The sequence below is a fragment of the Lactuca saligna genome, chromosome 8, assembly GCF_052625555.1.
Source record: "Lactuca saligna cultivar CGN05327 chromosome 8, ASM5262555v1, whole genome shotgun sequence".
Classification (NCBI taxonomy): domain Eukaryota; kingdom Viridiplantae; phylum Streptophyta; class Magnoliopsida; order Asterales; family Asteraceae; genus Lactuca; species Lactuca saligna.
In genome coordinates this window covers 204289631-204309690 of record NC_136424.1, presented here as the reverse complement: position 1 = coordinate 204309690, position 20060 = coordinate 204289631, and the positions used below count along the sequence as shown (strand labels likewise).

The 20060-nt window shown below is 39.8% G+C and overlaps 1 protein-coding gene across 2 annotated transcripts in view; it reads left to right on the top strand.

Moving 5' to 3' along the window:
• The window catches only part of LOC145009014 (S-adenosyl-L-methionine-dependent methyltransferases superfamily protein), a 31190-nt gene extending 21006 nt beyond the window's left edge, over nt 1–10184 (top strand). For both annotated transcript variants that reach the window (XR_013663717.1, XR_013663715.1), the window contains exon 3: nt 10167–10184. The gene's annotated coding sequence lies outside the window, so the exon portion shown is untranslated. The remainder of the gene's footprint in view (nt 1–10166) is intronic.
• Nucleotides 10185–20060: the final 9876 nt, after the last annotated feature.

The following is a 20060-nucleotide window of genomic DNA, read 5'->3' as shown; positions in this document are numbered from 1 at the left end:
GAAAGTCCTTGTAGGCTTTCATGATGATGCTCTCCTTTGACACCCCGGCGGACATAGAGTCCGGAATGGATCCGACGAAAGAAAATTTTGTCGGATCGGTGACGATAATTTTGGTGGTGTGGAAGACGCTGATGTTGCAGAGAAGGGAACCTGCAACAGTAGGAACATGGAGTTTATCCATGGCCCACTTAGTGATGAGCGTCCAGAACCTGGCGTAGGATACCTCAGTGTGGCGAGAGGAGGAGGCAAGGCTCTGAATGAGTTGCTGCCATAGAACCGAGCCATAGTCTAGGTTAAGGCCGTGATAAAGACCATAGAGAATGGTCATAAACAGTTTGCTGGCCCCGTCAGAACCAGAACTACGCTCGGAGAGCCCTTTGAAGAGAATGGTGAAGAAACCATTCCATGGAGGAGGGAGACACGATTTCTTGAATTTTGTAACCGTTGTGAGAATCTCCGTGTACCCCATATTGTAGAACATCGAAAATAATTGCCTGACGGTAATGGTGTTGGGATTAACCCTAGATTCATCGGCTTCAAAGCCTAGGAGCCAACAGAATCGTTGCTTAGAGATGGAGGTCTTGTGAGAAAGAAGACCAAAGTAGATGCGATCCACTGATCTGTCATAATGGGCTGTGGAGAAGACCTGGGAGAGGCATTCCATTGGTACAAGCTCAACTTTGGAAAGAGCGAGCACCAACGGAGAGTATTTGAGGCACTCCACCATGGGATACATGTAATTTTCGTATGCCTTAGGGTTGAGATCAATCACCAGACTTTGTTGTGCACGGATTGGAAGAATATTTGTGCGAGAGGAGGTTTCCTGTATTGATGAAGAATCCGCCATGGTTGAAGGAAGAAGATGATGAACAGGAGATGAGAAATCGTCCGATTTTGCTCTTTTGAGTTTTGAATGTGGTAAATTGGGAATGAAGCAGACGAATTCCTTTTATACCGTGGGTAGAGGAGAGAGAAAGATCATCCCCAAAGCTTCTTGATACAATAAAACGGTTTCGGATTTGACTGAAGCGCGACGGTTGGCACCCCCGATGATTACGCAGGAGAGAGAAGAACTGTTCCGTTTTGCACGCGTGCCCATCACCTCACTATTGAGGCCGTTACTTTGTTGGCTGAGTCAACATCTTATCTGTTTAATAGCTGTCATCCAAACATAAGATTATAAAGTAACCGAACGAGAAGTTTGGAAAATCAAAGATTTTTGTGCATAGAGTGTAAAAGATAAGGAAATAAAGCGAGATATATAGGGGAAGAGTGATGTCAAATTAGACACAAAACAGATGATCCCGGGCACGAATCACTTTCTTCAAGGTCAAGAGAGACCTTAAAGTGTTTGTATGGATTCCCGTTGAATTACGATCAAGCACTTTCTAAGAAGTGTTGAAAGGCATCTTTTTGTTAGGCATAATAGGGTGGCTTTCGCTTCAATTTAGAAACCCGGACCTTGACATAAGACCGAGACTAAATGAAGTACTTGTGAGACCGATGTGGTCTGGTGAACAAGTAGGCTGGATAACAGATATAGTGACTTGTAAAAATATATGATGGTGAAATCTCAAAAAAAAAAAAAAAATTTAAACTGGATTATAGGGGAAGAAATGTTATGGTAAATAACAAATTCATAAGAATCGCATAAACAAAGAGAGATTTCATGTTGACCGTCAATTCATGATAGGTATTGAATGTTGGGTTTCACTAAGCACGTAGTGACACGTGGCTTAGATCATAAACACAGATATTTTGCAACCATAAACCTCAGTGGTTAATTCTGAGAGTCTCAAGGGTTACGATATGGGACCGAAATATGATGGAGAAGAGTAAGGTGGTGAAGAAAAGTGATAGTATCTCTGCTGAAAATAGTGACCAAGCAGTAAACTCTCAACTCATATGAGAAAAGAGTAAGGTAGCTCAGGATTAGAATAAATGGAGCAGCCTTACTGGGAAGACAAGGTTTGTATATACCTAGTCATTAAGGCTTTTATTCAAAATCAGTTGAGGTTTTGGACAACATGCAGCAGCATGCTTCTAGGGACGCTTAAGTAGGTAAAATAAAGAATGAGAAGCAAACCTATTCCAAGTAATTTTTAAACAAGAATGAGACAAAAATATTTTTGGAGATTTTAAGATTGTGAAAAGAGAAAAACCAAACAAAATTAAAAAAAAATGAATTGAACCCGAAATGGACCGAACATTTGGTTCATTTTGGTTCCTAAATTTTTTTTTGGATTTTTGGAAAACAGTGTTACAAAAGGGAAAAACCAATACATAATAAGTAATAACAATAAATAAAAAAAATAAAAAAATTGAATCGAACCCGAAATGGACCGAACGCTCGGTTCATTTCGGTTCCATTTTTTTTTTTTTTTTGGAAAAACAGCTTTACAAAAAGAGTACAACCATAGACAACACCTTTTTGAGATTTGAGCGAAAATATGTGTTATGGGACCGAACCCGAAATAGATCGAACGTTCAGTTCATTTCGGTTCCCATGTGAACCGAACCCGAAATGGACCGAACGTTCGATTCATTTCGGTTCATTTCGCTCCTTACTTTTTAACTTTGGGATGAAGTCTTTGGTACTGATTCAGATTCCATCCTTCCTAGACCATGAAGGATTTTATTGAAACTGGCTTCAGGTGGAGCTTTGGTGAAGATATCTGCCAGTTGATCGGTGGTTCGAACAAAGTGAATTTCGATATTACCATCCTCCACATGATCCTTAATGAAGTGATACCTCAGTGCTATATGCTTGGTCTTAGAGTGTTGCACTGGGTTGTGACAGATCCTAATTGCACTTTCTGAGTCGCAATATAGTGGGATCTTTTTCATGTTAAGTCCATAATCCCGGAGCAGGATTTGGATCCATATTACTTGAGATGTGTAGGAGGCGGCTGCTATGTACTCTGCTTCGGCTGTAGAAAGGGAAACGCATGTTTGCTTCTTTGACTGCCAGCTGACCAATTTCCCATCAAGGAATTGGCAACCCCCTGTGGTGCTTTTCCTGTCTAAACCACATCCTCCAAGGTCTGCATCAGAGAAGGCTTGAACGAAGAAGCCTGAGTTGGATGGATACCAAAGACCGAGAGAGGTAGTTCGCTTCAGATACCTAAGTATGTTCTTCACTGCAAGCATATGAGGTTCTCGTGGGTTTGCCTGAAACCTAGCACAATAACATACAGAAAACATGATGTCAGGCCTGCTAGCAGTAAGATACATTAAAGACCCAATCATCTGGCGGTATAGCGTAATGTCAACAGCTGGTTTCTCCAGTGAAGGGGTGAGTTTGGTTCCGAAAGCCATTGGAACCTTGACCTTTGAATCTCCCATCATACCAAATTTGGCAAGAAGAGTTTTGGTGTATGCTTCCTGGTTGATAAAGATGCCTTCGGGTCCCTGTCTAATATTTAATCCAAGAAAAAAGTTAATCGGACCCATGGAGCTCATTTCAAGTTTAGTCTCCATCAGCTTTTGGAATTCAGCTGTTAAGCTGGGATTCGTTGAGCCAAAGATGATATCATCGACGTAAATTTGTACAATCATAAGGTGGTTACCTTCCTTTTTACGAAAGAAGGTTGGGTCAACCGAATCTTGTTTGAATTTAGACATCTTTAAAAACTTTGTTAGCGTTTCATACCAGTCCCTAGGAGCTTGTTTCAGACCATAAACCGCGTTGTCCAGAATATAGCAGTGATTTGGGAACTTCTCATTGACGAAGCCGGGAGGTTGCTCCATGTAGACTGTTTCTTCAAGTTCTCCATTCAGAAAAGCACATTTGACATCCATTTGGTAGACCTCGTAGTTTTTGTGTGCTGCATAGGCCAGAAAAATGCGAACAGATTCCAGCCTTGCAACTGGAGCGAAAGTCTCTTCATAGTCAATCTCTTCCTCCTGACAGTATCCTTTCACTACCAGACGTGCTTTGTTTCGAGTCACATTCCCTTCCTTGTCCATTTTGTTCCTGAATACCCATTTTAGACCCACAACTGATGCATTTTGAGGAGTTGGAATGAGGCGCCAAACTTTGTTCCTTTCGAATTCGTTCAGTTCGTCTTGCATAGCTTGAACCCAATCTGAGTGATCGAGAGCAGTGTTGACTGTCTTGGGTTCAACTTTTGAAACGAAGGAATTAAACATACAGAATTCTACTTTGGAGAATAGGGAAGTTTGTTTTTCCTTAAGTTGTGATCGGGTCAGAACCTTTTCAGAAACATCACCTACAACTTGAGAGACTGGTTGATTTCTGGTCCATTTGATGAGAGGAGGGTAATTTGGATCATAGGAAGGATCCAATTCAGCGTTTACCATCTCTTCTGGTTCGGATTGACTTTCATCGTCAAAGAGCATATTGGTATTCTCCCCCTCGAATGAAGAGCTTTCTGAAATAGTCGGACTTTCGGGTATATTGAAGAGTTTGGGTGCTCCTGTGCCTTCAGATGCTGTGGAGTGATCGGATGCTACAGTACCTTCGGGTGATACAATACCTTCGGGTGCTGTTGTGCCTTCTGGTGTTGTGGAGCGTTCGGGTGCTACAGTACCTTCGGGCGCTACAGTACCTTCGGGTGCTGTTGTGCCTTCTGGTGTTGTGGAGCGTTCGGGTGCTACAGTACCTTCGGGTGCTACAGTACCTTCGGGTGCTGCAGTATCGGCATGCTCCCCCTCGACTGATGCTCCGGAACTGGGCACTTCTTCATTCATTCGCCTTGTAGCATCTTCTACTAGTTGCTTCAGATGATCCACCTTGTTGTCTGCTGCGCTGGCTTCCGAATTAATAGCCTTCTCTGGTTCATCAAATAACTCAACAAACTTCTCAAAGAGATTTGCAATTGATGCTGTGACTTGACCTGTTTGAGGAAAGATTTCACCAGTTGAGTTTATGTTTGCTGTTGACTTTTTGACATAGCTATCATCAAAGGTCACATAATACGTCTCTTCTATTTTCCTTGAACGTTTGTTTAATACCCTGTACGCTTTAGAAGTGAGAGAATAGCCCAGAAAAATCCCTTCATCGGCTTTGACATCATATTTGTTGCGATGCTCTTTAGAATTGAAGATGAAGCACCGAGAACCGAACACATGGAAGAATTTGACATTCGGCTTCCAGTTGTTTATGATCTCATAAGGAGTGAGCGTGAATCGCTTATTGAGATATGACCTGTTCTGTGTAAAGCAAGCTGCAGATATAGCATCAGCCCAGAAATATAAAGGTAAAAAAGCAAAACTTAGCATCGTTCGAGCTGCTTCACACAAAGATCGGTTCCGCCTCTCAACTATACCATTTTGTTGAGGTGTGTAGGGAGCTGAGAAGTTGTGGGTAGTTCCTCTTTCCGCCAGGAATTCTTCAAATTCTTTATTTTTGAACTCGAGGCCATTGTCACTTCTGATGTTCCGAACTACTTTCTTCAGTTGTACTTCCACCTGCTTGATGAACATCTTTAGCTTGTGAGTCGCTTCAGATTTAAGCTTTAGAAAGAACACCCATGTAAAACGTGAAATGTCATCAACAATAACAAGAATGTACTTGCTACCGCCGATACTTTCAATTGATGAGGGACCACACAAGTCAATGTGAAGTAACTCTAGTGGTTCAACAACTTTTGTGTTTATAATTGATGGATGACTTTGACGACTCTGCTTCCCCATTTCACGTGCCGCACACAAATGTTCTCTGTTTTACTTGAGCAATGGAAGACCACGAACATGACCTCCGGCGACAAGTTTGTTGATGTCCTTGAAGTTGAGATGAGAAAGCCTTCGGTGCCACAACCAGCTTTCATCAGACTGTGCTTTTGATAACAAGCAGATTGCTGGATTCCCTTTGATTGGTTTGAGATTTAGGGGAAACATTTTACGTTTGCGCTCTGATTTGAGAATAACTTTGTTCGTTTGCTTCTCAATAATTTCCGAACCCTCATCATCGAATGAGACCTTGAGACCGGTACCTCCAACAAGATGAGATACACTGATGAGAATATGTTGTAGTCCTTCTGCATATGCAGCCTTCCTGATTGTGAAATCACCGTTTGTAATCATTCCATATCCTTTTATGGTTCCGAAGGAGTTGTTCTCGAACTTGACATTTCCACCGTTTGAAAGAGATCTGAATTCCCTAAGCTCTTCCTTCCTCCCTGTCTTGTGACGTGAGCAGCCACTGTCAATATACCATTCTTCATCGAACTGCTCGTCACTTATAACCTGCACAAATCAAACAGATTTAGGAACCTAAAGTTTCTTGGGTCCACGTGAGCCTTTCACAGGAACAGGAGCAGAAAAAGAGATGTCAACAAAATAAGTTCTTTTTATCAAAGTTGTTTCATCTTTCTTTTTGATGGTGTAAACCTTAATCTTTGTGGGATTTAGTGTTTTTGGTTTGCTCTCTGATTTAACTTACGAAATCTTTGATTTCCCTTTCCGGTCAATTGGAGATTTAGAATGAGATTGAGAAGAAGAATGACTAGAAGAATTAGAATGAGAGAATTTTGACTGATATGATTTCTTGACTTGATATTCTATGTGACTCTTTCGGTTTTGATTATCAGTGGGACCGAACCTAGAATTTTGGTCTCTTTTGCTCTCAGAGCCGAACTCCTGCTTTCGGTTGATACTTCTTTCTGAACCGAACTTCTGCTTTCGGTTGATACTGTGCTCTGAACCGAACTTCTGCTTTCGGTTGTTATTTCTCTCTTGAGATCCAACAGTATGTTTCTCTGACTTTAAATTTTTGTCACGATATGAGAAATAGGTATTTTGAGATTGCCAAAACTGTTTTCTTTCAGAAAGATTCTTCTTGTATCTCTGATTCCTTTGTCGTTTTTGATTTCTCATCTGTTTCGGCTGATGATGGATGTTCGCCTTTTGATTTTGACTGGTGTCAACAGGTCCACTTTGAACCGATGATGATTCTCTTGAATCTGCCTTATCTTTAGGAACATCTTTTGTACCACTGGAACTCGACACGTCAAAGTTATCAGGTTTGTTAAGTGGCTCAGGAATGTATCTTCCTTTTGCTTTCCAGGATGTTTGCTCTGATAGACCAACAGTTGCATCAGCATTGTCAATAGGAGCCGACCAGAAGAACTCATCACAACCATCGGCATTGTCTTCGTTTACAATGGCTGTGAGTTCGGCTGTCTGATGTTCGGTTATACCTGTGACCTTATACACCTGATTATGTGTTGTCCTTACCTTTTGGTAAACAACAACTTTTTCTTCAAGTTTCGGGGACTTTTGTTGGGACAAGCGAGCGAACTCCACAGAATTTTCTGAGATGAGATTTTTGTGGATTTCAGGTTCACTTTTGATAAATTCAGAGCAGTCAACTTCGTCCTCTACAGAAATTTCACTCATGTCATTATTCTCATTGAGCTCAGATGCATTTTCAACATCAATTTTATTTTCTGAGCTCAAATTGGCATTCAATGAGTCAAATTTTTGTATGGTTTCGGTCCTTAGATTCAGTTTGTCATTTTCATCCAAAAGGTTTTTTAGCATGTCCTTATGGTCTTTGGACTTAATAAAAGATTCAATTTTGTCTAGACCATACATATACGTTGGATTAACATCCTCAGACGAAACCACACTTTCACAATTGTATGCTTCAGCGTCGATTTCATCTTCCTTAAACTCAAGAAAAGGCAAGATCATACGATGAATTTTCTGCCCTATTTCACAGTTCAAATGAATTTGAGTGATATTATTGTAAAGACGCTTAGCAATCAAACAAAAACATTTCCCTGTTTCAAAAGTTTTAAATTGTCTCTTTGCAAATAAATGTTTTCGTCCTTGGTTTTGACTAACTCCGACTCTTTCAGTTTGATCCACATCCTCCGTTCCTCACTCTTCGACGACACCCTGCTTATTTGGTCAGTTAGGTTAGAATTGGTGACCCGAGTTTGAGTTAAGCTACTGTCTAGATGAGAAATTCTTGAATTAACATTTTTTTAATTCTTTTTCATATGAGCATTGTGGGACTTTAAATGAAACAAACACGGATTGTACCTTCTTGATTAATTCATCAAGCTCGTTGAATTGCACGCTGAGCGGTTTTGCTGTAAAGCACATGTCCTGTTGCTCCTTCGAGTCTTTGTTCCCACCATCTGTGTTATATCCCCTCATCTGAGATACATCAGACACCATCAAGCATCTTCCACTGCTGTCCTTCTCTTTCGCCACATAAGCTTTTCCTTGAGAAGGCTTCCTTACTTCATCATTCTCTGAGTCGGTTGACCAGACCTCCACTCCTCCGAATTCATCATTTGCTATTGAACCCTACACAATTAAAGCATTCATAGACGAGTTAGCAGTAGATTTCTTCTTCCTGATCTCATCCAGCTTTTTTAGTAACAATGCTTCTTCATCTTTTTCCTCATCCTTTCAACCATTTTCTTGAGAACACAATCTTTAGCATAGTGATTCTTTCCTCCACAGTAAAAGCAGCTCACTCCCGAATCTCCTTCAGCTTTCGGTTCCTTCCTTGATTCTTCTGCTTTCGGTTCTTCTTTGACCTTTTCAGAGCTGTAACTTCCCTGCCAATTACGGTTCTTATTGGTGGGAAATCTTTTCTTGATGAACCTCATGGGATTTGATACCATCATAGCATAGTCTTCAGAAGTAAGATCATAATCTTCTAAGTTGAGGTCTTCATCTTCCATCGCCGCTTTACTTTTGGATAGTAGTGCCATGGAACCGAGGCTTGAAACTACATTTTTCTCCTGTAGTACGATCTTCTCTTGGGATTTCAGTATGCCCACCAGTTTCGCTAGAGAATAAGATTTGAATTGCTCATGCGCTTTAACTGTGGACACAACAGCTCTCCACTCAGATCTGAGGCCGTTAAGAAACGTGACTTTCTGCTCAATCAACTTCCTTTCAATATCATGTTTAATCATCTTGCTAAGAAGATGATTGAAGCGATCGAACGTTTGAGTCACAGTTTCTTCGACTCTCTGCTTGAATTCACCAAACTCGGATAAGAGTAAGGTTTGAATGGAGTGTTCAAGATCTTCGTCCGTAGAATACAATTCGCGAAGCCTGTCCCATATTTCTTTGGCAGTAGTGCACGAACTCACCAGCCTGAAAGTGTCAGATTGAAGAGCGAATCTGATTAATCTCAATGCTTTAATATTGCACTGAAATTTATCATTTTCGTCTTGGGCAACATCTTTAACATCTTTCAAAAGATCATTATACTCCTTTTGAGTTTTAATAATCCTTGAAGTTGCAGAATGAGCAAAGGGTCCTGAAACGATTGCTTCCCAGATGAGGTATCCATTGTCCTCAGATCCTAAAACATAGTCTTCAAAGTGATTTTCCCAGACTTCATAATCTTGGGTGTAAAGGATGGGAATTTTCGTTGTTGATCCAATGCTGTTCGAAATATTAATGGGATTAGATGGCGACTCGTCTATGCTTGATTGAATAACCTGTTTGAAAGATCAGAGTTGTAATATATAATATTAGGGCAAAACGAACAAGTAATGAGATACGTCAATTATGGGGTGACGGCTGAATAAATATTAGTTAATGCGGAACAAACCCTAATAGCTTCTTTCACAGAAGAGATGTGTATGAATTACACAGCCTCCTGCTCTGATACCAATTGATGAGATAAAAATATCTTTAAGATCGAATAGATATTTGAAACAGGTATATAAAGAATATAAAGCAATACTCAAGAATGGATTTGAATATGTCGAATGATTAAACTTTCAATCCTCAGTAGAGCTCGATGAAGAACTTCCACTGTAGAGGATTCTTGGGTTACAAAAAGATAACTTCTATAATTACACCGTAAAACCCTACTCTATCAGTTACGTAAAAGATGCATGCAAGCATCTATAAATACACAAACCCTAGAAAATAAGATACGGATGGACAGGCCCATACCGCATAAAGAATGGACTAGGAAGCGAGCCCAAGACGCAACACCAATAACCCAACAGTAGTATGTAATATTAACGAATAAATTAATAAAATTACCTATAAAACAATCAATTGGTTTAGTGTATTAAACCCAAAATTTTATGAAAATGTTTAGAAAATTAATTGCAGTACAGTTATTCTAAAATGAATTATTATAACATCAAATGCGTTACCATTTACTAAATGTTATATTCTTCAACTTATTTATAATTACAATTACAATTTCGCAGGTTTCTTTGAATATTGTCAACAATCCAGAATTTTGTAAAAAATTCAACTTCTTGATATGGAATTCGAGGCTTGAAGTTCATGAATTTGAGGTAGGGTGGAAGTCTTTAATGAATGAATACAAGCTCACATAATTTTCTCCTTGGGCAGATTAGTAAGCATTTGGTTCATCTCTTCATCTTATTTTTCTCCTTCCTTTGATGCCCACTCATAATATCAACATCCATTCCATCTTCATGCTTAACAACATTTTTCATCTCGTAGTTGTTTGTTTTTTTAGAAGTCTTCAAGTAAAAAACATTCGCGCGTGTTCTGTTTGGTACAACATTTGTATCGTCTCTTCGAACCTCTTCATTTTTCTTCTTGCTGAACTCGTGATGAATCATGATTATATGCTGCTGAAATCTTATTTCACTTTTTTTTCCGTTCTGTTTTTATTTATTCTTGTTGAGTTTTTTTTTTATATTGAATAATGATAATTTCTTGATGAAATATCATTATTTTTTGCTAAAATATCTTTATTTATTTATTTTTTTTGTTGAAATATCATTATTTTTTGCTGAAATATCATAAATTCTTGTTGAAATGTTATACAATATTAAAATTTCAGCATTAAAAAACTATTTTCGGTTTATAAAATCAGTTTATTTTAATTTTTTAATATCTGAAGCAACATGTAGATATTAAAAAAAACAAACACGTTTCTTATCATAGTCTACAATCGTTTGGTCCACCTCTTCTACTGCACAGGGCTGCAAAGCTGGTCCGCAGACTTCATTAATTTTTGCTTCAGAAAAACAAACGACACCTTAATATCAGTATTAACAAACATTTATGAAACGATCAATCATCAATCATGTATTAGCAATCGTGAGGACAAATTTCAAGGATCTAATATCATTAGTAACAAACATTTACGAAACGTATCTTCCATTCAAGGTTGTCCTCAAATTTATAGAATTCTTTTATTCCATAAGAATCCATGAATGGATTTGTCATTCCCTAACGATTTTGGTGATATAAACGATATGAATGAAGATGAAACTGCCTCAATCGATGTTGAATTCTTCTTAAGAGATGATGAAATTTTTTTCAAATAATGATGATAATCCCTCAATTGAAAATGCCAAACACTATGGATCATCACCATGAAGGGGAGTTCACATTTGCTGAAAATATTTCTGAAAGAATGCAAATCTCTGGTATGTTATTTTTTTATACTTATTGTCGGTAAAATATTCTCAAACACATTACATGATTTGCATAGTCTTTATAGACTATCAAAATCTTTTTTAGTTGTCACATACTTAGAGTTCATTGATAATTTGTACTTCATTTTATTTGATTTATCAAATTGTGATTTAGACTCTGTTATTAAGTTGTGCCTTTTTGGATGTCACAAACATTGAATCATGTAAAGAGAGAACAAGTGATTGTATTGATCAACATTTGGTAATAGCCGGTAAATCTTATTGGATTCTTACTATCCCTAGCTTAAGCCAATAAAAGACCTTAAATACCCATCTGATCATGCAATTGAAGAGATGTACAGAAAATATGCATGTGCAGGAGATTTTGATGTTAGAAAGACCACAAACAAAAAAAAGTGTGGAATATTGTACATGAAATATCTTATATGTAATAACCAAGGTCTCCTAAATACATCTCCTGTTGATACTTTGGACTCAAAAATCAATTTAATGTATAATCAAAATATTGGTACAATCATAGCTCACAGGCTCTATACAAGTATTCTTGGTGGATACAATTTTGTAGGAGGCCTAATTGATGACTTCAAAAATTACATGGGGGATCTTAATTGCATCATAGGTGGTAGTGTTTCTTAGATTCTAGTGGACAAGCTGAATAACAGAAAAGAGTGTTAAGATTTTTTTTTTTGACTATTGAGTTGAGAATAAGCAATTAAATGCTCTTTTCTGGCAGATGAAACATCCAAGATCAATTTTAAAGATTTTGGTGATGTAGTTTCTTTCGATGCTACTTTTCGAACTAATGGTTTGGATATGATTTTAATTTAATATTTTTTTTATTTATTATTCATGCATATATTAATTCAAATACTTTTACAGGTACCATATGGTTTTTGTTCCTTGTACTTGAATTGATTATCACAAGAGGTGTGTCACTGATTCCTATATATGGTTGTTGAAATCTTTTCTTAAAACTTTTGGCAAGCAATTGTTGGTTTTATCCGACCAAGACCCGATAATGAAGAAAGACGTTATAACTGTGTTCCCACAATTGATTCATAGGCTTTTTATGTGGCATATCACATCTAAATTGCCATTGAAGGTATTTATGCATGTAAATGTTTATTCACTTTTTATTCAAAAACAATGAAGTGATTGTATATTTTAATACTAGATGATAATATATTTACATAGTATGTAATATTAATGAATAAATTAATAAATTTACCAATATAACAATCAATTGGTTTAGTGTATTAAAACCATAATTTTATGAAAATATTTAGAAAATTAATTGTAGTACAGTTATTATAAATTGAATTATTATAACATCAAATAACTTATCATTTACTACATATTATATTCTTTAACTTTTTTATAATTACAATTACAATTTTCCAGGTTTATTTGAATATTGTCAACAATTCAAAATTTCGTAAAAAAAATTCAACTTCTTGATATGGAATTCGAGGCTTGAAGTTCATAAATTTGAGGTACGCTGGAAGTCTTTAATGAATGAATACAATCTCAGATTTTTCTCCTTGGTCAAATTAGTAAGCATTTGGTTTATCATTTCATCTGATTTTTCTCCTTCCTTTGCATGCCCACTCATAATATCAACATCCATTCTATCTTCATGCTCATCCCTAATTAATGCTTTTAATGTTGTCCCATTAAAAAATTTGACCACCTTTCTAACCACTGACTTCATCTTATCATCATTCGAATGCATTTCTATACACATCAGACTACTTGTTTCTATAACCTTTTTCTTCTCAAGCAACCTTCCTATCATACTTTCAATAATTCCACAACTCTCCTACAATTTAAATGAATGAAATTTTAATTTAACATTCTACTAATTTATAATACATTACACGTACCATTCACTAACATAAAAACATCATTTTTTTCTAGTAAAGTTATTATATAATATTCTTAGCTCAACTGATCTATTTCTTCAATCATCTTGATTCATCATCTCATGATAAAACACACTATCAACATTTTCCTTGAAACAGAGATTTCCATAGATCCCTTGCTTACTTTATATTCCTCCAAAACTCTTAGGTGTTCAGAATAAATTATTGTGATGAATGCCTTATACATTTGCAAATTTACATCTTCACATATCACTTTGTCTACATATGCCGTCTGCACAATTACATTACATAATTTATCATTAATATAGAATTTTATGGTTAACAATATTTAACACATAAAGTTAATATTTCAAATCATACCTGTAACATCCCAAAAACACAGTCTGAAAATTTCGTTTAATTTAATGATAAAACCATAGTCAATAAACCTCATATAGAAATCATAAGCAATGTATCTCAAAATATTATAACAACTGTCAAATATATCAGAGTAAAAACATCCCAGGCTGAACAAATGGTGTGTGCACTGCAATCTTCCCGAGCTCCTCTTTTGAAAACTGAGTACCTGAAACCAAAACTGAAACTGTAAGCACGAAGCTTAGTGAGCTCCCCCAAACTACCACATACCATACAATAACATATAAACACATATTGGGCCTTGCCCACTGCATCGGGACGAAGCCTGGAAACTGCATCGGACCGAAGTCCGGAACTGACTGGGACCTTGTCCCCTGCATCGGACCAAAGTCCGGAACTAACTGCATCGGACCGAAGTCCGGAACTAACTGCATCGGACCGAGGTCCGGAACTAACTGCATCGGACCGAGGTCCGGAACTAACTGCATCGGACCGAGGTCGGGAACTAACTGCATCAGACCTTGTCCCCTGCATCGGACCGAAGTCCGGAACTAACTGACCGAACATAGCATAGCATATCAACTAGCATGAACACATATACTGCATACTACATCGGGCCGTAGCCCGGAACACATAACACATAACACATAACACATAAAACATAGCGCATAAATCCTGTCTGAGCTACGAAGGCATCAAACATACTAGCTACTACATCGGACCGAAGTCCGGAAACTACTGCTAACTGGACGGGCCGGCATTGTGGCCTTAGACCCGTCCCTACTGGAAGGAAACTCACCTCACACTGCTGAAGTCCCGTTGACACAATCCCACACTGCTGAAGTCCCGCAGACTCCACCCCAGCTGCTGGCTGACAGATTCCCGAACTGTCAACAGCAAATAACACCCAATTAGTAATTGGGTTCTAACACACAACTAAAAATACATGCTTGGATAATTACTACATTACCCCTAGCTTGGCTTACCCAAGCCCAAGGCCCAATCCATAGGCCCAAAGTCAACTAGGGATTAAAGCCCAACATATGGCCTAATTTTCCAAATTGGGGCCAGGCCTATACATGGTCTTATTCTAAGGCCCAACATCATACAATCATTAAGGCCCAACTATGGTCCATCTATGGCCCAATTTTCCAAATTGGGCCCAACCCCTTACATGGGACTTACCCTAGGCCCATTAATAATCCAATTATTAAGGCCCAACAGAAAGGCCCAACAATAAACCCAAGTGAAGTTAGGGTTTCACATAAAATGCCGATTAGGGTTAAGTTTCCTACTTAACCCATTAAGGAATTATTCCTCTAAGGACTTAATCCATTAAGTCCCTCATTCTTTTAAATAAGTCATATGGTGTGATTGGGCTTAATCACACAATTCCATTCCAATGGCCCAAATGTGGGTCTCGATAAGTCCAAGCGCATAATCCCAACTTAGAGTTTTCACATGAAATGATGATTAAGGTTCAGTGTTTCTTTCTTAACCCATTAAGGACTTAATCCGTTAAGTCCATTATTCCCTACGCCAGTTTGCCAATGATTATTAATTATTGGTTAAGATTTAATAATTAATTCTCGTGTGCGTCCCAAGCAATTTCCACAAATTAGGGTTCTATTGGCATTATGGTGTTCCAATCCAAATATTAGCCCATTTATCAATTTGTTGGGCTTTTAGGTCCGTTAGGGCTTTATTGGGCCTATTAAGCCCACTAGAATAACATTAAGCCCATTAGGGTTTTATTTGGGTCAATTAGGGTCCATTAAGCTTAATTGGGCCCATTAGGGCTTACAAGGCCCACTAGGGTTTCAAGCACCCCAAACGAATCAACACAATCGAGACAAGGCACACCGCCACCCGACACGGCGGCCGGTGGCGGCAGCCACCACCCTATGGTGGTGGTTTGATTTTTCCTTTCATTATTCCAATTGCTTTACAATTTACAATGAACCCACAAATAAACACACACACTACACTAATTAAACATGCACAACCACCCCATGGTGGCCGGCAGCGGCGAATGGTGGCAGCCACCACCTCACGGTGGTGGTGATGGCCTTCTTGGTTTTCTAGCCACACAAACCCAACCTTACATCGCAGAAATAACACACGAAAAATAAAATAGACACATGCAACCACCTTGAGGCGGCAGGTGGCGGTAGCGAGTGGCAGCCACCACCTCACGGTGGTGGCGGTGGGGTTTTCTTCGGGTCTCCGGCCAGAAAACGTTTATGTAGCTCTAAACCATCCCAATACTCGTGCACAACATCGCAACACACACACACAGCTTCACGAGACCACCAACCCAGCCACCATTTCACGGTGGCAGGTGGCTTATGCAGGCATCGGCGGGGTGTAGTGATTTGCGAACGACAGCAACGAACGATGACAACAAATGCGCCTAGCCTCTGACTAAAACCCAACAGCAGCAATGTCGTGGTTCCTCGGTGATGAAGGAGTAGCGATAGAAGGATCTGGCGGCCAAGGGCGGCGACTGCGACGATCTCGGTCTCTCTCTCAGCAACTTTCCGGCTTCCCAATCGCTTCCAGCAACAACGATGAGGCGGCACCTAGCAACGATTGGATTGTTGTGGCGAAGGGAGGATGGGAACGGGAGGTGGCTGCGACTGGAGGTAGAGAAATGGGAGTGGCGGCTGAAGCAAAGAAAGGGTCTCCTAGTTTTAGGGTTGAAGGAAATGACGTGGGGAAGGGATACGGGTATATCCCGTATCTTATTTCAAACTTATGATTAGATTATTCAACTTCAACCCCTCCACCCTAATTTGTTTACCTTTTAAACCCTACCTTTCAAAACTCTTTACAATGAAGTCCAAAATTACCATCTAACCCTTGTTTCTCATAGTCTATTCATTTTAAGTCTCGATAATTTACCACGTGGTCCTTACCTCCATAAATACTTATAAGACTAATCTGGAACTGACAATTTTAATCTCCGACTTCTAAAATTCTTCACAACTTAGTCCGAGACTTATATTTATTAATTTATTTAAATAAACGGAGCGTTACAACTCTCCCCCACTTAACTTAGATTTCGTCCTCGAAATCATTCCTTACCATTCCTTTCACTTCAAACCACTCTTGTAACCAGGTCACCATCCTGGGCACAGCCTAGCCTTTCTAGGGGTTACTGTAACCAACCCTCGCGACAAGATCACATCTATTTCGTCTGATATCTGTTGCCTTGAGATGGTCTGATTTCCTGACAGACCACTCATACCAAATTATTATCAATGAAACCAGCCTGCTTATCTCCCAACTGACTACTCAACTTCTGCTAGCTCGAAAATGCCCAATACAAGACATTTTCCCAAACCTAATTATCCCTGTAGATCACTTATACTTGGCCAATGCTTAGCTATTTCCGCTATGAGTGACTCGTCACTTCCTAATAAACCAGCTATCCTGTCTGTACTTGCGGATCAGGGCACAATTACTAACATTGCTCAAGAGCTGTAACTGCCTGAAACACTGAGCTGTCTAAACACTGAACTACCTGAAACACCGAACTGTCTGAAACTGTATGCTGTCACATGGCTGCTTCCTGACATCTACCGAGACCTACCTGGTCTCAATTCTCCGCCAATCATCTAAAATATCGGGTTCCAGCCCCATTGCGGAGCCCCTAGGACTCCCTACTTAGTCGCCTCACACAACTTTTGAACGAAATCCTTCTTTGAAACCAACAACTATTAGCTATCTTGTTACTGTGGCCCTAACGGCCTTTTGATCTAACTGATCGGTTCCATGCGTCGAATCCTGACGTCACCAAAACCCAAAGCTAAACGCGATTGCTACATGATCATTGGTAGCCTTATGTCATAAATGACCTCAAGCAGTCCACTGCTTCTCTGCTCTCTTCTCTGTAGTGGCGCTTCTACAGTCTTATCACTGGCTTAACCAGGTCTAATCCGTCTGGGAAATTCCGAAATCCAATCCATGGATTTCCATATCCTTACTGCTATACCTGAAATGGTGAGTACTACTAACCTTTCTGCGTCCTAACAACGCACTCACGCTATCTACCAACCTAGTCAAGGTTGCGGCTACACCCACAGACTCTCATCACTCTAGCACTATCTGACTGCTAGTGAATGCTACGGCTACACCCGCAGGCTTACAACACTCTGATACTGGATCGAACACACGCTTTTCCGAACTTCCATCTCACACTATCCTCAAATCATACAACCACTTGGGCTATCTTCCTTCCCAATAAGGATGCGAAACTTATCCTAGTCTCAAAACTGCCTCGCTTCTGAATCCTTGGGTGATTCTCCCCCACTTTGATTCAGCTAATGCCCTACAGCACACAAAACTGGAAGAATTCCCAATCCTTCTCACTACCCATGACCGATCTGCTAGAAACCACACTTACCATTGCTAGTGTTTCAACACCAGCTAATCCAAAAGATCACACAACTCTAAAAATTCGAATAAATCTCCGGTAATAACCCGCTAAACCCAGGAAACTCCTCAATTGGAGACCATCGGAATCTCCCACTTTATCACGGCCTCTATCTTGGCCGGATTGACTAGAATATCCTTCCGATTGACGAGCTACCCCAAGAAATTGCACCCCGTGCAACCAGAACTCACGATTAAAGAACCTTGCGAAAATTCTCTTCCTCCTCAAAGTCTCTAGCACCTCCCGCAGGTGCTTCTCGTGCTGCTCCTCAGTCTTGGAATAAACCAAGATGACGTTGTACTTTCCCAATCCCATAATCTGGGGGATTGCTCTATCACTATTCACTAATGCTTCTCGGCATGCAATTGGCATATGACATCTCTTGAAAATGTAATTTAGACACGAACCGAGGATAACATAGGGTTACACTTACTCAACCCTTGGAACAAAAAGTCTCCCTTGTGCAGTTTCCCACAAGTGTTGCACCGATTATGACCCCGCTGGCCTCTCAGAAGCTGATCTAAAATCTACGGTCTCCTCCCGATACCCTTTACTATAAGCAACTGATCTGGTTCCCTCTTAACAATGTGCTCTAAGTCAATATCCCGCTCTCGAGCTCTAGAAATCATATCATTCAGGGTCTTGCACCCCGAGATACTCACAATCTCCCTGCTATCATTCTACAATATGTTCTGATAACTTACCTTCTTCGTTTCCTCATCTGCTGCATACTGTGGTACCATATAAACTCTTTCCTGAGACTTGGTAGTGACCTCTACCACAATCTTAGTCGTCTAGTGTAGATCTAACAACTCTTGCGCCAACTGCTGCGCCTCAATCGCCTGGGCACACTCTGCCCATAATCTGGTCTGGAAGTCATCTCATGACATAACATCAACCACGTCATCACTCAACTCACTACCAACCTCTTCCTAACAATCTCGTGCTCTATCCCTCAGGAGATAGGAAGTAAGTCAGACCTTGTCTCCTTTCGAGACAACATCTGGTACGAAATGTGTTGGCAACATCTGCCAACCATCTGCCACTAACAATGGGGTCCCTAACCCCCTGACAATGTGAAGCCTCACAAACCGTGAATTCCCGAAACATCAACGTACGGGTCTCTATCATGACTGCTATCTCAGTGCAGAATGCACTCGGCCTCTCATCACAAATCTCCATAATGCCCTCCTTGGTCACACTGAGGATCACAGGAGTCTGGTCAGTGATACTGCACAAAATTCTCAAATGAAATGAACTCTCTTATCTGCTCATCAATCTGCCCGACTCCAGAGTCCGAGCCTGATCCCTCGTCGATACCAGAACTACCATCTGGTCTACCACATAGCATCACTATACTTGGCAATATACCATCCCTAACATCACGATACTTATCCAAACTCGAGGGATCTCACACACTACAAGTTCTCTAGTTTCATCTTAGCCTTCCTTGATTTGAGTACCGATCCTCTGCTTTCAGTAGTATGGGCCCCTACTACCTTCCACATCTATCCGTACTTTCCTCAAGAACTGCCTTGACTCCACCAAGTCCCTTCTACTACTACTACTACTACTAATCTCATGCTAATCTCATCCTAGGCTTGCCCTAGGGAAATCTCTGACTCCACTAACTCACCCCCACCATCAACTGCATAAGAAGTTCCTGCTTTCTTCCCCTAACTAGCTCGCGAATACTATTACATATTACTCAGACTAGATAATTCTTCGAATGAGAGATCCTACCCTACAACGGTTGGACTCAGACAAGAGCTACGAAATAGGGTTAGACCTAACCTTCTGAAATTATTTAGTCCTTGCAATATGTAACTTATCATATTCGTTTACTAGTTAGTGAAAGGCAACTAGAACTCCCAGGAGCACAAAGCAAGCAGCATTCGGGCGTTGAGTACACATACTAAAGCATATACTACTCTGGCTATCGTACTGGCTACTTTGTACTAGCATGCATCTCTCAATAAGCTGGTACACATATAACAGACACATAAG